At 42.4% G+C, this 17580-nt stretch overlaps 1 protein-coding gene across 6 annotated transcripts in view; it reads right to left on the bottom strand.

Moving 5' to 3' along the window:
• The window catches only part of KCNIP4 (potassium voltage-gated channel interacting protein 4), a 696461-nt gene that overhangs the window by 293131 nt on the left and 385750 nt on the right, over positions 1 to 17580 (bottom strand). The window contains exon 1 of one of the 6 annotated variants that reach the window (XM_038752176.1): positions 11936 to 12005. The exons of the other annotated variants lie outside the window; for them this stretch is intronic. The gene's annotated coding sequence lies outside the window, so the exon portion shown is untranslated. Of the gene's footprint in view, positions 1 to 11935; positions 12006 to 17580 lie in introns of those variants that run through there. 6 annotated transcript variants of the gene reach the window in all.

The following is a 17580-nucleotide window of genomic DNA, read 5'->3' on the forward strand; positions in this document are numbered from 1 at the left end:
TTACAGCTTCAAAATTTCCCTTCAGCCAACCTGCCCCGGAAGCCTTCATGACAGCTGGCAAAATGTGCTTCTCCATTCTTTCACTCAATCATTTTAATGGAGCTCTTATCTTGTACAAAGAACTGGACTAAGAGCTTGAGAGAGTACAATATACAAATAGACATATTCCCTGCCCACAGCGACCTTAAAAGAACTTGCTCTCACCATTCCATGTTACCAGATATCCCTGCACCAAGGATATAAGTCTTACCGACTGCTTTTAACATGGTAATAGTTGTGCTGTTTCTTAAATGTCTGCTTTATAGGAAACACTGCACTATGTTCCGGGGAAGATACAAGATAATCAGGTCCCACATGGGACTCACAATCTAAATGGGAAGGAGAACAGGTATTGAATCCCCATTTAGCAGATGAGGAAACTGAGGCACAGAGAAGTGACTTGCCCAAAGTCACACAGCAGATACGTGATGGAGGCAGGATTAGCACCCAGGCCGATGCTCTTTCCACTAGACCACACTGCTTCCCTCACTGAGATTTATTAAGCGCTTTACTTAGTGCTAAGCAAAAGAGTAAAAACAAAAGAAGTCTATTGGATATACCCCTTTCCCACATAAGTCTCTCCCCGCTTGCATTCATCTTCCATTCATCTTCACCCTGCTTTTCCTCAGTCTTCTGTTTGCCACTATCCACACACCAAAACTTCCTCTCCCCTCCCTACTCCAGCCCAACTCACTGGACTCCTGGGCTCCTTCACATCCTACTGGCATATTCCAACAGAAATAACCACCCCTAGATTTTTTTTTTCCTTTTTTAAAAACTGTTTTATGCTTTTAACTTAACAGCTATGCGGCTGCCACCTCCATCCCTCCCTTCAGCTTGCAGCCTCACCTCCTGAAACTGCAAAAACCCGAGAGATGGGGAATGGGTCAGGGCAGGATGTTGGGAAGGGCTGGAAGGGGATCACTGTTGTTGTCTATAAATGGAGCCTAATATTTCAGCTGAATCCTGAAGATGGAAGCCAAAACCTTAACATTTAAAAACCTTGAACTTCCCTAGAAGCTGTTTATCAGACTGCATTCCGCAGTATATTCTCTTATCAACTATAGCATCTTTAAATTGGGCCATCACAATTCTACCTTAATGTCTTCTCCAGAGGCATTCTGTAGTCTTTTAGTATGTATATGTAAGGTTATTACCACCAGTTTTCCTTCTTATCTCTACAAGACAGCCCTAATCTCTCCCAATGAGATGTTTGATGTATTTTCTCTTTTCATCTTGTCAATTAGTTCTGAAGCTTAAATACTTTCAATGCTCTTGCATTTTTCCCCTCAGTGTTGTATCACCAGAGCAGCACGGAGAAGCTGGCACAGTCTCTTTCACACTGTGACTAATTCTTGTCAATTTTAGTCAGTTTTTTTCCTTCTCCAAGTCTAAACACAGTCTCTCACATACACATATGCTTTTAACTGGCCAGATTCCCGATTGTACATAAGCCTCTGAACAGTTCGGGAAAATACCCTGAGGCTCTATTCTAGCTCACTGTCTGTGCCACTCCTTAGCAATGAATTGGGTCCTCGGGGAGAAGCATGAACTTTCTGTGTTCATGCAATGCCTTGAAACACTGATGGTTACTCCCAGTGTCTGTGTTAGGCCCGGAAGCTGACATGGGTCCATAGAACAGAATTATCACCAAATTCTATAAAGCCTTTTCTAAAACTGAATCATTTTCTTTTCTAACTGTAGTTGGCAATTCGACAATACAAGGAAACACAGGGTTAGAGCCCTTGGTCTGTAACTCTGGAATGGGCAGGAATGTAGCCTGGGAACTTTGGGTCTCCCTAGTAATATTAATAATTATAGTACTTGTTAAGCACTTACTATGTGCCAAGCACTCTTCTAAGGGCTGGGGGTAGATACAGGTTAATCAGGTTGGACACAGTCCCTGTCCCACATGGGGCTCACACTCTTAATCACCATTTTACAGATGAGGCATGTGAGGCCCAGAGAACGTAAGTGACTTGTCCAAGGTCACACAGCAAGTATGTGACGGGGCTGGGAGTAGAACCCAGGTCCTTTTGACTTCTAAGCCACGTTGCTTCTATATAACTGTAGTACCTCACCCAGGACAGATTTTTCCCTGCTGCAGAGTGGCCACATGTCACCCGTCTGGGGATGGGTTCGTTCAGTGATCGGCGAGGCGAGAGAGAGAGAGGTCAGGGACGGAAAGCCTGAGTTTTATATAAAATTTATGCCGCGAGGCGAATTGAATTTATATAATTGTTTAGGCACAATGGATTGAACTTCCCTTTCGGGAGGAATATAATCAATTAGCAATATTAGAGCTTCCCTACATGGGAGGAACACAATCATACACTAATCGCGCGTGGGTGAGGCGGCTAGCTCTTATCCATGTGCACTTCCCACTCAGGTAGAATCCACTTACTTTCCCACATGGGAAGAATTCATTCCATTCCCCGCACACGTAGTGGGCGGCTAGCTCTCACCATGTGCTCTCCCTACATGGGAGGAATCCACTCATGAGTCCCATCAACAACGGGGTACCAGGGTCCCACCCACGAGACACTCACCCATCCCACGGCCCTTGCCTCAGTGTGTTGGTTCTGGTTGCAGAGCGGGCGTCTGGCCTTCTGGGCAGAGAGACACGTGGGTTGCTGCTGCTGCAGTGGCTTTTCCTCCTGCTGCTGCGTGTCCTGGTGTTCTGACCCCAGAGGTCAGAGGCGACAGGTATTTATTGCCTGTGCCCATAGGCCATTCCAGCTTCCAGCCTCAGTCTATCCAATCTCTGCCCTCCCCCCTCCTCCATACCTAATTTGATTGGCACGGGGGCAAGGAACACCTTCTGTATTCCCAGCTTAGGCTGTCAATCTAACAGTTTTGGTCGTGGGGGCGGTATCCCACCCTCACTTCCGAGTTCTGCCTGTTGGCTCAGGTGGTCACAAGATAGTATTTGACCTTGAGATGACCCCAGGGTCACCTCGGGACACCACAGAATGACAACAGGCCCTAGTCAGCTCCAGCTGCTCTATTCCAGCATATCCTGAGCCACCAGAACCAGCATAGGGACAGCCAGGTAGACAGTAAATCTTAAGGATTGTAATAAGACCGTCATCCTCCCTGCTTCACAGGCCCAAAATCTTGGCATTATCATTGGCTCATCTCTCCCATTCCACCAGTATATTCAGTCTGTCTCCATATCCTCTGGGTTCTTCCTTCACATCTTTAGGATCCATCCCATCTTCTCCATTCAAACTACTACCATTTTGGTCTAAGTGCTTGTCATATTCCACCTTGATTACTGCATGTCTCCTCGTTGACCTCCCTGTCCTCAGTATCTCCTCTCTTCAGTCCATACTTTGCTGCCCAGATTATTTTTCTGAAACAAATGTTCTCCACACTCTTCCACAACTTCCAATGGTTGCTCATCCATCTCTGCATCAATAAGAAAGCCCTTACAATTGGCTTTAAAACATTCAGTCAGCTCTCCTCCACCACTGAACTTTGCTCATATCCCACTACAACCCAGCCCTCACACTTCACTCTTCCAACATCAACGTAGTGGATCTGAATCTAGCCTCTCTCACTGTTGATCCCTCCATTGGAACTGCTTCCCCCTTCATAGCCAACTGATCACCACTCTCCCCGAATTCAAATCCCTATGTAAATTATATGTTTTCTAAGAAGCCTTCCCTAATTAACCTCTCAGTTCCCTTTACTGTTCACCCTCCCTTCTGCACTGCCTATGATTAAGCACTCTGAGTTTATCCCGCATCACAATATCTTTATACTCTTCCCACTTGCCCTAACAGCGATTTATTTTAGCATCTGTTTCCCTACTAGAATGCAAGCTCCTGAGGGCAGGGATCATTTCTACCAACTTTATTGTATTAGATGCTCCCAAGTACTTAGTACAGTGCTCTGCACACAGTAAACATTCAATAAACCCCACTGATTGGCGCTAAATTGGCTGGTTCAAACCTTATAGCTTGAGGCCTGGTCCATTCTTTTAACTGCTCTTCCACCTTATCCCGGTCTCCACTCCTAAGTAAGGAAGGATCTGGTGACCTGTATAGGGCTGGTTGCTATGTCCCTTAGGAGCTGCCTGGACCTCTAGACTGAAGACTCCTCCTCTGGACCATAAGTTCCTTGTGAGCATGGGAACAGAAACACTGTGTTATCCCAAGGTGAATTTAAGTGCGCTTGAAGCAGTATTCTTTTTTAAGGAAAATATCATTTGAATATCAAACGCCAGGAGAAAATTGCAGTGTATAAAAGAACTTCCACAATGTTCTTTTTGGAGTCGATGAAATTAGAGATCATCTAGAGATAATATTTCACCTGTACAAGGCAGCTAAAGGGCATATAAAATTAGGCCCAAGTTGGTTTGGAATAGCTGGTTTTTCTAAAGAATGCATTCCAAATCATAAGAGGTGTGGGCATACCGCAGGAAACACAAACAGCTTCTTTCACAGTTTCATCAGTGTCACCTACTTCTCACTCATAAACCTAAGTGGATCAGCCCACCGGCCAAGAAGCATTTTTTTCTGCCACTGTCTGCAGATCAAGTGTGTAGGATGGAGGAGATTTCATAACCCGATTCTACTACTGCATCGGCCTCTCCAACATTTTGCCTCTCCGCTCTCCAGGCTATACTCCATATTTCTCATGACCTAATGGAAAGATCCTGGGCCCGAGAGTCAGGGAATCTGGGTTCTAATCCTGACTCTGTCACCTGTCATTGTGTGACTTTGGTCAAGTCATTGAACTTCTCTATAGTTCAGTTTCCTCATCCGCAAAATGGGGGTTAAATACCCATTTTCCCTGCCTCTTAATAATAAAATTCTAGTAAATTTACCACAGGGACTGCTCACTCCCATTTCACAGACAGCCCATCATCTGACTGCTTTACCAACTTGTACTTCCCAAGCGCTTAGTGCAGTGCTCTGCACACAGTAAGTGCTCAATAAATACGAATGATTGATTGATTAATTGGTTTAGGCCCTACCGATGTTTTTTGGCACCCCCGGCAATCGGTCATTGGATTTCTACCAAGTGCTAGCTACAATGCTACGAGCTTGGGAGAGTACAAGAATACACAAATAATATATTCTCTATCCTCAAGGAATTTACAATTCGATAAGGGAGCCTGAAAGAATATATTAATAAATGGTGAAAGAGTGGGGGGGGGGGGGACAAAGATAAAGCAAGAATCAATATGGACACAAATTTTGCTGCATTACACCTAGTTCACTTCCTGAGCCTGCCCTACTTTCAGATTTTCCATTCCATTTAGATGGCCTCTGTCATCAGTCAATTAAGAGTATGTATTGAACGCTTACTCCCTGTAGAACGCTATACTAAGTTATACAGTAGAGTAGTTCACAGGATTAGAAACCAGGTCCTTTGGACTTCCAAGTCTGGGCTCTATCCACTACACAATGCTGCTTCTCCATGTCTTAAGGAGTTTACAAATCTAGCAGGAGGAGATGGGCACTAACATAAATTACAGTCAGGGGGAAGCCACAGAGTTTTAAGACATGGAGAAGCAGCATTGTGTAGTGGATAGAGCCCAGACTTGGAAGTCAAAAGGACCTGGTTTCTAATCCTGGCTCCACCACTCCTTTGCTGTGTGGCCTGGGGCAAGTCACTTAACATCTCTGTCCCTCAGTTCCCTCATATGTAAAATGGGGATTAAGACTGTGAGTCCTATTTGGGACAGGGACTGTGTCTGATCTAACAAGCTTGTATCTACCTCAGAGCTTAGTACAGTGCCTGGCACATAGTAAGCGCTTAACAAATACCATGAAAAAGGATGTTCAAAAGAGAAAAGTCAGAGAGAGGTGAGTTACTAAGTGTTTAGATGATGCGGAAGTGGTGAAGTGGCTTCGGGAAGCAGCGTGGCTCAGTGGAAAGAGCCCGGGCTTGGGAGTCTGAGGTCATGGGTTCTAATCCCGACTCTGCCACTTGTCAGCTGTGTGACTGTGGGCAAGTCACTTCACTTCTCTGGGCCTCAGTTCCCTCATCTGTGACTGTGAGCCCCATGTGGGACAACCTGATCACCTTGTATCCCCCCCCCTCAGCACTTTGAACAGTGCTTGGCACATAGTAGGCGCTTAAGAAATACCAACATTATTATTATTATTATTCAAGGAGAAATGAGGTAGGGAGAGAAAAGCTTAATCAGAGAAGCCCTTCTGGAGGAGATGTTTTTTCAGCATTCTTTCATGCAAATGTATTTATTGAGCACATACTCTGTGTAGAGCACTGAACTAAGCACTTGAGAAAGTACATTACAGCAATAAGCAGACTCATTCCCTGCCCACAATGAGTAGTCAAGAGTTATCAGAGCTTGGAAGATGGGGAGACCAGAAGTTGGACTGATTCGAAGGAAAACAAAGTTTCAGGCAGAAGCAAGGACATATGCAAGATATGATGAGACAAGAATGAGTCTCAGTGAATCAGGTTGGCTTGGGAGGAACAGTACTTTGCACGTGGTAAGTGCTCAATATATATGATTGAATCAGTGAATGAATGAACGAGCGCTGTGGGAGAGGAGAAGTAGTGAGGAGAGAACTGATTGCCTTGAAGCTGAGAGGGGTTTCTGCTTATTGCAGAGAGGACTGGGCCACCACTGGAGGTTTTTGAGGAGTGGGACGATGTGCTTGCATGGTGTTTTAGGAAAATGATCCAGGCAGAAACCATGACTAATAATTGTGATATGTTATTATTCTTGTTGTTGTTATTATGGTGTTTGTTAAGCACTTACTATGTGTCAAGCACTGTTCTAAATGTTGAGGTAGATACAAGTTAACCAGGGTGAACACATGGCTAAAGAAACTTCAAAATGATTGTTTGTCCTTTTTTTTAACATGAACTTTTAATTACATGGAAAATCTGTCATTTTCCAGTGAAATGAGTCCCCATCTCTCTCTCAATTCCTGAACAGTGTGATGTTAAATGTTTGACCAATTTTGGAACCCCACTGGCAAATATAAGACTTTAAAATGTACATATCCCGCTCTCCCTGTAAAAGTACTGCAGTGACGTTACATCGAATTTTACAAAGTTGCTTTTTATGAATCTTATGTTTTAGGTATCAGTCATTTTAGGTTTGAATTTCTAGGTCCCACCAGAAGAATGCACTAAACTAAGTTAATTAATATTCAAACATTTTGTGTATTTTGGAAATTAGATTTGCATGATAATATTTGTAAGATGAAGCTGTGGTCTCAGGCTGCACATAAATGATGAGCACATTTTAGTGATTTTTTAATGAGTTATATTTCATGTGGAAAACTGAAATACTTCAGCATCGACTGTGCTTTTCCTATATTTATGCATCTTAGCATGTGTATATTATTCCTGCAAGAATTTTTTTTTGCCTAACTAAATTAACAACTGTTGTTTCCTCTTACTGGCTATTAAGTCTGTGTATAGCCTATCAAAATGTTCATTTCAAATGTGAATAATTGGAAGATTCCTAAATTAATCATCTTGTTTTGAAGTACAACGAAAAGCCCCGTTTAATTGTGTATTTTTTTTTCTCAGAAAGACTTCTCCGATTCCTTAGAGCAAATCTCCAAGTCAAGGAGTGTTTATTATGTCCTATTCTTTGTTGTACAAAAATAGATGAGAGAATTTTTCATCTAATTTGATTCTTAGATGAATCTCCATCCAGGCTCTTTACTGAACTTTCAAAAATGGATATCATTTTTATAACAGCTCACTGATCTTGTCAATATCATTCTTTACATTTCCCTCACTGTCTTCAAACGGCAGATACTCCAAAGACAGACTCTTTTGCTTCTCTCTCCACTGGCCTTGGCTCTAACATTGTCTCCTTCTGTTCTCCCCTCCTGTACATCCATCAGATATTCTGGTCTATCTTGGCTTTACCCCAGTTGGCCAGGGCTGACCTGTCCCCTGTTTGAGGGCTCGCTGTCTGCCTCGTAAACAGGGGAGGAGCCCAGAAAAAACGTTTGAATAGGATGGAACTAACACCCAGGGAACGAAGCAGGAGACAGAAAGGAACTGGCAATATGGCCATCCACATGAGGTTCCTGTCTTTATTCCACTCCCGCCTTCACCACCCAAAAGCCATAGTAGTATTATTGACTCCCCACTTGGTGCTGACGCCTGGAGAGTTTCCAGTACTCTACCACTCTCGACTAAGGGAGGGAGAGTCAAGCAGAGGCACATCCATGCCACTCGTAGTTTGGGCAATGGTTTAGTGAGTGGAAGACAATCTACTACAAGTCAAAACTCACCTATTTTGGGCAGCAGCAGCATGGGAGAGAGTTAAGGAAAGAGACTCACGTTTACTGCATGGAAGGAGGTAGTGGTAAATCACTTCCGTATTTTTACCAAGAAAACTCTATGGATACCCTACCATTGCAAATAAAGGTCTGGGAGAGATGCATCCATGGTGTCACTATGGGTAGGAGACGACTCAACCACATAAGACAATACAAGACCTGGTGCTGTATTAGGCACCTGGGAAGTACAGAACAACAAAGGAGCACATTCCCTGCCCATAAAGGTATCACGTGCTTCCTCTGAGATTACAAATTTTACCTCCTCACACTTCCAACACCAGAATGCAGTGAGGAAAAACACTGCTCCTCTACCATGACAGTACACTGGTACTCTGGAGTGGCCCAAGGACTACAACTGGACCATCAAAAATGTCCCAATATAAATAGTTAAAACAAATATGAAATTTAGAGAAAACTGCTTATTTCAGATTTGGTTGTGCTCTCCTAATATTTCTCAGCAACTACTTCTCCACGAACCATCTGTCCAATACTGACCACATTTAAATCAACCTGGGGATTACAATTTCTCCCTGAGTGAAGAAAGATACAGATGAAGTGTTTCATCAGGATACAGAAATTTCTTCTGCTGCCTTTTCTACAAACAGACAGGCTGAGGACTCAAGTGAGGCAGTAAGGCAGGGGGAAAGTTAATAATAACAATAATAATGATGATAATAACAATAATAACAATTATGATATTTGTTAAGTGCTTACTATGTGCCAAGCACTGTACTAAACACTGGGGCGACTACAAGCAAATCCAGTTAGACACAATCGAAGCCTGCACAGGGCTCACATTTTTCATCCCCATTTTACAGATGAGGTAACAGGCACAGAGAAGTGAAGTGGTCTGCCCAGGATGACACAGCAGACGGGTGGCAGAACCAGGATTAGAACCCACGACCTGCTGACTCCCAGCCCTGTGCTCTATCCACTAAGCCATGCTGCTCTATTGCTAGTAATGGATTGGAGGCAGGTAAGAAGGGAAAAAGAGAACTCTCCCTAAGTTATTAAACAGAAAAAAAAATTGTACAAGAGGTTTTTTTGCACGGCTAAAAGGAAGAATTCAGTTGTCCTCCAAAGCAAGGTACGGTGGTTGAATGAGATTCGGAAATGAATTCTTGTTACTGTCTTCTACATTGTGATTTCCTATACATCCTTTGTATTTTAATCATACAGAAGAAGTATTGTGCAGTTGGTCAGGGGCCTCAGTTGTTACTCTGAACTATTGCCAATGGGAAAGAAAAGTAACTGCAGGTCTATCTCTAAGTATTTGAAAGCATTCAAGCAGTTCTTGTCACCCTTTGTAAAACCATTAAATAACATATCTGTAGAAATGAAGTGCCAAACCAGTTAAATGATGCTTAGGTAACACTGTATTTCTCTGTTGTTCTATTTGTTCATTTATAAATAATGAATTGTGGTATTTGTTAAGGGCTTACTGTGTGCTGGGCACTGTACTAAGCTCTGGGGTGGTTATAAGCATATCGGGTTGGACACAGTCCCTGTTCCACATGGGGCTCACAGTCTTAATCCCCATTTTAGGGATGAGGGAACTGAGGCACAGAGAAGTGAAGTGACATGTCCGAGGTCACACAGCAGGCAAGTACCCACAACCTTCTGCCTCCCAGACTCCTGCTCTATCCACTAAGCCGACTACTTATTTATCATTCTTACGTGCACCCTTGTTTTCTTTAAATAGTAGTCCCTTCCATTAAAGTACCCAAAGTGCTGACACAGAAATCCAAATCTACTCTTGCTTTCTACATTCCGCTTCCCTCTGCAAATCCTTCCGGTGGCAGCAAAATCACCTCAACTCTCCTTCCACTTTCTTCTGGAAGAAGCAGTGTGGCTCAGTGGAAAGAGCATGGGCTTTGGAGTCAGAGGTCATGGGTTCAAATCCCGGCTCCACCAATTGTCAGCTGTGTGACTTTGGGCAAGTCACTTAACTTCTCTGTGCCTCAGTTACCTCATCATCATCATCAATCGTATTTATTGAGCGCTTACTGTGTGCAGAGCACTGTACTAAGCGCTCGGGAAGTACAAGTTGGTAACATATAGAGACAGTCCCTACCCAATAGTGGGCTCACAATCTAAAAGGGGGAGACAGAGAACAAAACCAAACATACTAACAAAATGGCAGATGAGTTACCTCATCTGTAAAAATGGGGATTAAGACTGTGAGCCCCCCGTGGGACAAACTGACCACCTTGTAACCTCCCCAGAGCTTAGAACAGTGCTTTGCACATAGTAAGCACTTAATAGATGCCATTATTATTATGGTAGAAGATGAACCTGCTAAATCTTAAGGTAGATTACTTCAGAGCAAAATCTGATTAGGAAATAGTCTCTGCTTATTAAACACAGGAGAACTAAAATTATGATTGCCATAATTTGGTGTGTTCCAATGTATGAGGCCGGGCCCAGATAGTGAAACACAGAATACTGAATACGACAAGGAAGGATGGCTGTGGAGAAGCTTTCCTTGATATCTGCAATGGACTCTCTTTGACCAAAGATGCCCAGGAGAACATGAGTCTAGAGAACAAAGTTTTAACACCAGATTCCCAAAAGCAGGGTCACTTTTGAAATCAATGGACAGCTTTCATATGACCAGTGTGAATGTGACTTTTAGTCACACTGTGATCTTTTTATTTATATTTAGGGAAAGCAATCACTATAACTGCATCATTTTCACTAATGCTCATGTTTAAGTCTGAATTGGATCAATTAGAAGCAGGACATACTTGAGGAACCTGAATTATACTCAGATATCATCACCTCTTCAGCATTCTATAATCATCAGTCTACCGTCACGGATTTTCCGGGAAATCACTTTAGAACTCAGTCACAATAGAACAACCCCCGATTCCCCTTTTGAGGATATAACATTTAACAACCTAATTGAAAATCTTTTAAAACCAACAAAGCAGACTCATCTGAACACTTGTACTAATCATAGTAGACTTCAGGGTATAGAAAGCCACACACCTAACAAGGTCACTTTCAATGGGAAAAAATTCAATTATCAGAGCTCTCCTAATGGGCCCTGACTATAAAATAACAAAAGAACAGAATAATTGTATCAGTCTTCAACTTTGCATGAAGTAAACAGTCCCACATATATATTGATTTCACTCACATTGTGCACATACACCCACTTGATTTAATAATAGCAGATAGAAATGCACATTAGTTATATGACTACAAGATAAAATTATGAGAAATTAATGTATGCAGTATTGTGTTTACTGCATTCCCACTCATTTTATGTTTTCAATGAAATCAGAAAAGACATTCCACCTAATAGTTATGTAGGTGCTGCCCATTGTTGCATAGGGATCGACTCTATATGTTGTACTACCCAAGCACTTAGTACAGTGCTCTGCACACAGTAGATGTTCAATAAATACAATTGAATGAATGAATGCTGCATAATGATTTCTAAAAGTGGAAAGGACTCCATGTCACCTATATTAATCAATCAATCAATCAATGGTATGAATTGAGCGCTTAGTATGTTCAGAGTACTGTTATAAGTTCTTGGGAGAGTACAATATGACAGAATCCATCAATAAATGATATATTCATTGAGTACTTACCATTTGTAGACAAAGTACTGTCCCCAGCACTTGCGAGAATTCAAAAAAGTAAACATGACTCCTTCCCTCCGTGAGTTTAAAGGGGAATAAATGGACAATATGTCCTTTTAAGCATAGTGATTCTCATAGATACAGGTTCAACGGCAATGTACTATGGGAATTTGTGCTTATGGAGGTTCCCAGGAATGTTTAGAAATATTGACTGACGTCCCCATCCCATAGAGACACTTCTTAAAACATTGTCAGAAGACGTTGGAGAAACAGTGTGGCTGAACAATAGCCCACAGTGAGCTTGTGAATCAGTTTCCTATTCTGTAAAATGGGGATTAAGACTGAACACTGTGTGAGACAGACTAGGTACAATGTGATTGTCCTGTATATACCCCAGCACTTAGTACAGTGCCTGGCACATAGGAAACACTCAAATACCATTAAAAATGCTGCAGTTGATCTAGTGAAAGTCACAGCTCTAGCTGCCTCAGTGTAATCATCTGTTACATGGGGATAAAATCCCTGTTCTCCCTCCCTTTATAGACTGTAATCCTCATGTGGGACAATGACTACATCCGATCTGATTAACTTATATCTCTCTCAGCACATAGAACAGAGCTTCCTCCAGAGTAAGCACTTAATTAAATACTATCACCATTACTTTTAGTACATTCATTCATTCAATCATATTTATTGATTGCTTACTTTATGTAGAGCACTGTACTAAGCACTTGGGAAGTACATCACTTAGATCATTTGTCAAGCAAATGTTAACCAGAAGAAAGCATTGTTTTATTTTTTTCTTTAGGTAAATGACCCTCAGAAAGAGTAATGCCTGAAATAAAATATCTGAAGCCAGTTAAGCAAATTAACACAAACAAATGGAAACATGGATATAAATTAGGGGAACCAAAACCCACATTTGAAACTGCAGGAAAAGAACCTCCCTAAAAGTTAGCAAATAACCCTAACAAAAAACAGTTACTAAATCTTATTATCAACAGGTTCATCTCAGGGTTAATGAAAACTTTGTATTACAAATTAGCAGCTACTAAACCTCCAATTTTAAACCCAGTTCTTGAAAAGTACTGTGTGTGTGTGTGTGTGTGTGTGTGTGTGTGTGTGTGTGTGTGTGTGTGTGTGTGTGTGTGTGTGCATTTTCTACTGCATTGCCAGGTATAAAATGAAATCAGAATCATTAATGACATTTTTTGAGCACTTACTGTGCAGAGCACTGCATTAAGTGCTTAGGAGAGTACAAAGCAGTGGGGCTCAGGGGAAAGAGCATGGGTTTGGGAGTCAGAGGTTATGGGTTCAAATCCCAGCTCTGCCAATTATCAGCTGTGTGACTTTGGGCAAATCACTTAATAATAATAATGATGGCATTTGTTAAGCACTTACTACGTGCCAAGCACTGTTCTAAGTGCTGGGGGGGGGGGGGGGAATACAAGGTGATCAGGTTGTTCCACGTGGGGCTCACAGTCTTCATCCCCATTTTACAGATGAGGGAACTGAGACACAGAGAAGTTAAGTGACCAGCCCAAGGTCACACAGCAGGCATGTGGCGGAGCCAGGGTTCGAACCCTCGAACCCCGAAGATCACCCTCGGGCTGAAAGAAATGAAGCTGCTTTTCGCCTTGCCTAGTTTTGCATACAAACTAAGGAGTGTGACGCCCAAACTTTCAGTGTTTTCTAAGTTTAACTTATAATGAGAGTTCAAATAATGGCCTAGTGGATAAAGCACGGCGGGCCTTACAGTCAGGTGGACCTGGGTTCTAATCCTGGCTCTGCCTCTCGTCCGCTGGGTGACCTTGGGCTAGTCATTCAATCATAATGATAATAATAATAATAGCGGTATTCGTTAAGCGCTTGCTATGTGCAAAGCACTATTCTAAGCACTGGGGTATACAAGGTGATCAGGCTGTCCCATGTGGGGCTCACAGTCTTCATCCCCATTTTATAGATGAGGGAACTGAGGCCCAGAGAAGTGAAGTGACTTGCCCAAAGTCACCCGGCTGAAAAGTGGCGGAGCCGAGATTAGAACCCATGACCTCTGACTCCAAGGCCTGGGCCATGCTGCTTCTCATCTATTTATTACTTAAATAAACTTAAATTACTTAACTTCTCTGTGCCTCAGTTACCTCATATGTAAAATGGGGATTAAGACTGTGAGCCCCACGTGGGACAACCTGATCACCTTGTATCCTCCCAGCACTTAGAACAGTGCTTTGCACATAGTAAGCATTTAACAATACCATCATTCAAGTGCTCAGTACAGTGCTCTACACAGTTAGCGCTCAATAAATACAACTGAATGAATACAACAGAGTAGGTGGGCATGTTCCCTGCCCACAGCGAGTTTATGGTGTTCATTACTTTTTCACACTGTGAACCTTTTAAAAAAGTCTTAAATGTTAACAAAAGTTTTTTATCCACTTGCTCTGCTTGAAGCTTTGGCTAGATTTCCAGGGCCAGATATAATTAGGTAAATATTCATTTATTCATTCAATCATATTTATTGAGTGCTTACTGTGTGCAGAGCACTGTACTAAGTGCTTGGGAAGTACAAGTTGGCAACATATAGAGATGGTCCCTACCCAAGAGCGGGCTCACAGTCTAGAAGATATGCCTCACATTCATAATTCCTCAGCTACAGATTACATATTTCTGATGTGCAAGCCAATCAGTTACGAGTCCATCTTTTCCTTACATTTAATGAGTTACTGTATGGATTGAATGAGCTGATCCATTTTTGGTAATACCCAAGAACATTTGTCAATTAAAGTACCAAAGGATGGTCCATCCATAAAATAAAATATGTCAACAACCTCTTTCTGGTGTCAAAAGGCAGGTTGTTAAAAACTGAAGAGTTTCTTGGAGCTGTTATTACCTGAATTACAGGAGCTACGTTCATTCATTCATTCATTCAATCGTATTTATTGAGTACTTACTGTGTGCAGAGCACTGTACTAAGCACTTGGGAAGTACAAGTCGGCAACATATAGAAACGGTCCCTACCCAACAGTGGGCTCACAGTCTAGAAGTGGGACCCATTCTCTTCTTGGACTGAGAAAAAAGCAATGAAACTATTAAGAAACGAAATGCACTCAGCTGAACCATTAGCTACAGAAAGCTAAAACACAGTTCAGTAATGAGAAAAAGCCTGGCTTAAAAACTGGATAAAAGAGCCCTCAATACTAATTGCAACTAATTAATGCAACTAAAACATTCTGTACAATTCACTAGCATTAGACAAACATTTACTAGGGAACCAAATACTATCTACTTTTTTATGGTATTTCTTAAGCACTTCTTATGTGCCAGACACCATGCTAAGCGTTGGAGTAGACACAAGCTAATCAGATTGGACACAGTCCATGCCGACATGGGGCTCATGGTATTAATCCCCATTTTGCAGATGAGGTAACTGAGGCCCCAAGAAGTAAACCGACTTGCCCAAGGTCACACAGCACACAAGTGGAGGACTGGGAATTAGAACTCAGGTTATTCTGACTCATGAGATAGCATTTATCTCATGATAAATGGGAGAAGCAGCATGGCTCAGTGGAAAGAGCACAGACTTTGGAGTCAGAGGTCATGGGTTCAAATTCTGCTCCACCAATTGTCAGCTGTGTGACTTTGGGCAAATCACTTCACTTCTCTGTGCCTCAGTTACTTCATGTATAAAATGGGGATTAAGACTGTGAGCCCCCCATGGGACAACCTGATCACCTTGTAACTTCCCCAGTACTTAGAACAGTGCTTTGCACATAGTAAGCACTTAATAAATGCCATTATTATTATTATTATTATTTATCTGAAAGTCTTAAAGTAGTTAAACTGCTAATGCTACTACCATTCTAAAATGGGAAAAAATGACTCTGGGGGGGAAAATATCTTAGCCAAGTACAAGTTCCTGATCTTTTTGTTCGAGGTGGAGAAAGGACCTGAAAAATAGGGGAAATGATGACTGGGTGATGAAAATCCTATGCGAAGATAGAAGATAGAGAGTATCATATTGAACAATAAGGCAAGCGTACTTTGGCTGTTTTAGGAAGGTACAGCCTGATTTTCCAGCCAAAGTCAAGCCTTTTCTGGAGCCTCAGGGCAGGGAGGAAGTGAGGTCAATCTTGTCTCGTTCTCTTCCTTCTGATTCTGCCACTGAAGCAGATGAGTAAAGGTAGCTCTGCCAGAACACAAAGGCTGAACGTTCCTGAAGAACCCCACATTCACAAAGGCTCATGCCGTTTCTAAATGGGCATGTACAAAACCATTTCCTCCAATACTGCCTCATGTTCTATCTAGGCATAGGTGCGTTGCCAGAAGAACATTCCTTAAATCAGCAGTAGTAGAGCTATCCAAAACACAAAATGTAAACGGGCATAATAGCAGAACTGTCTGTACCGGATGATACCTACCTCAACAGCAGAATCACAAGGCCTGAAGACATCCCCTGCCCTTTGAATAAACTCTGGAGACTCAACCGAAGGTTTCAGTGGCCCAAGCCCCTGTGGCTCTTAGCCTGGGCCTCCGTGAGCCAAATCCAGAGGTCTGCAGGGAACGTTCTCTATAATGAGCCAGTTTCTGCTTTTGGAAGCCATAGTTGGGGTTTAGACAGCTCCAGGAGAGTATCACAGCCTGCCTCCAGGAGGTTCTAAAGGAGTATTTAGCTTGTTTTAGGTCAGGTTCCTCTAGGGTACTTGCTGCTCAGGACTAGCCCTCTGAGGTTACCATAAATCTATGACAGTCTGGGACACTGGAGATACCTAAAGGAGCCAAGTTTCTCAGGGACCCATGCCCACTTAAGCTGTCTATGCTGTATGGTTTGGCTGGCATTCCAACAGGTGTCTGGGAAAAATGACAAAGGAATAGGTTGTCCCAGAAGCCAGGAGTCACCCTACTTCTAAAGGCCGGTCCTCAAGCATAGAGGATCAATCAATCAATCAATCAATCGTATTTATTGAGCGCTTACTATGTGCAGAGCACTGTACTAAGCGCTTGGGAAGTACAAATTGGCATCACATAGAGACAGTCCCTACCCGATAGTGGGCTCACAGTCTAAAAGGGGGAGACAGAGAACAGAACCAAACATACCAACAAAATAAAATAAGTAGGATAGAAATGTACAAGTAAAATAAATAAATAAATAAATAAACAGAGTAATAAATATGTACAACCATATATACATATATACAGGTGCTGTGGGGAAGGGGAGGAGGTAAGACGGGGATGGAGAGGGGGACGAGGGGGAGAGGAAAGAAGGGGCTCAGTCTGGGAAGGCCTCCTGGAGGAGGTGAGCTCTCAGCAGGGGGAGAACAGGAATGATGTTTACAACCCCTGAGGTGGAGTGCATAATAAATTTTAGTCTCCCTTTCCTCATAGAAACCACAGTCCAAAGCTGTGCCCTACAAAGTGGGAAATTAAGGCTTAGCATTAATGACCTGCAGGGCCATTCTATTAGTAAATGAAAACCATTCGTAGTTTTGATGCATGTCTATGAACTAAACAGAGTGACAACACTGACTTCCAAGGATATGACTGGGTGTGGAGAATGGACAAACCAATCTACCAATCCACCGAAACAACTTTATGTGTAGGTTATAATCACGAACTGAAAGGAGAAAAATCTATCTTCATATGTCACTAAAAGCTCT

This window comes from Tachyglossus aculeatus, chromosome 10 (assembly GCF_015852505.1).
Source record: "Tachyglossus aculeatus isolate mTacAcu1 chromosome 10, mTacAcu1.pri, whole genome shotgun sequence".
Classification (NCBI taxonomy): domain Eukaryota; kingdom Metazoa; phylum Chordata; class Mammalia; order Monotremata; family Tachyglossidae; genus Tachyglossus; species Tachyglossus aculeatus.